This window comes from Mandrillus leucophaeus, unplaced genomic scaffold (assembly GCF_000951045.1).
Source record: "Mandrillus leucophaeus isolate KB7577 unplaced genomic scaffold, Mleu.le_1.0 Scaffold533, whole genome shotgun sequence".
Classification (NCBI taxonomy): Eukaryota; Metazoa; Chordata; class Mammalia; order Primates; family Cercopithecidae; genus Mandrillus; species Mandrillus leucophaeus.
The window spans coordinates 1,660,752-1,662,048 of record NW_012105731.1 but is presented as its reverse complement, the minus strand read 5'-3'; positions in this window follow the sequence as shown (position 1 = coordinate 1,662,048).

Here is a 1,297-nt window from a genome sequence, read left to right as displayed (position 1 = left end):
CCTAGTTCCTGCTTTCTTACACATTGTTCCATTTCTTCCCCGCTATAGGACTCCCTAGCTTTAGTCCCTCAGGGAGATGGGCTTGAGACTGAACTCCCATCTGCTCTGCTGCAGCACCTGTTTAAAGCTTCTTCTTTGTCATTACTTGTCATCTCAGTCATCGGCTTTCTGTGCAGTGAGCAGCAGGACCTAGATTGAACCCCTGGCGTTTCGGTGACAAAGCCACGCAATTAGTAAGTGGCAGAGCAGGCAACCAAATCTAGATGTAGGAGTCTGGATCCGGGGCCCAAACTGCAGCTGCTGGCAGCACTGGCAGTTGCCGTTTTACTCAATTTCACACTAGTATATCTTGAATGCCTACTCTGTGCAAGAACCCGCTCATGAAAACCGAGACTGATACACGGAAAACACCTCGGAGGAATCTTAGTGTTTTTAAAAGTATCATCAGATCAGCACTCAAGTAAAAAAGGCATTTCTAATTTATCAAATCTATAAAGGAGGAAAAGTTTAAGATTGCTTAAACATCCGTGTGTGTGTGTGTGTATACATTATATATATATATGCATAAAATACATACCCTTAGATTTTCCTCACAACTGTAACAATTGGAGGCAGTTGGAAGAATTATTAGGATTAAAACCACGTGGAAATCTAATTCTGACCTAAGTCATTGTGTTTTGACCGCAAGGCCTCTCACGCCTCAGAGCACAGTGTGTACGCCTTTGTTCTCGCTGCCTCCTACTGAAATTGTGTCTCCCGTTTCCCAACCCCAGTCCATTAGGTCTGTCCAGCAAAGTTGTATGTGGTTATTACCTGTATGTGTTCTGCCCTACGTGGCCCCTGACACACAGGCTTTCCTTAAGATATTTGTTGCTCTGCTTCTCTTGCTTTTATTTATGAAATAGACAAATGAACAATGATATAAATTAGCTCAAAGTTCACGGTGTTCTTGCTGTTTGTCAAATCCCTTGCCAGGGTACTGGGGAACTGAAATCTCTAAATACTGAGAGTGATACTGAGAAATGCACTTTTAATAACTATCATTTCACCTAAATCTTGTGAAGGGGACACATAGGAAGACATTAACGTAGTGTTTGTTTTTGCTTTGGGTCAAAATAGAAGCTTTTCAGGACTGGAACGCCGGGAAGCAGCCTGACCACTAGTGAGGTCTTCAAGGTCCACAGCAGACAGGTCTGCATTTCCTAACGCTTGTCTTTCCTTCCACCTTCCACGTTCAGCGGGAATTGCCCCATTCTCTGACTATTTCTTTTCTTTTTTTTTTTTTTTTTTTTTTTTT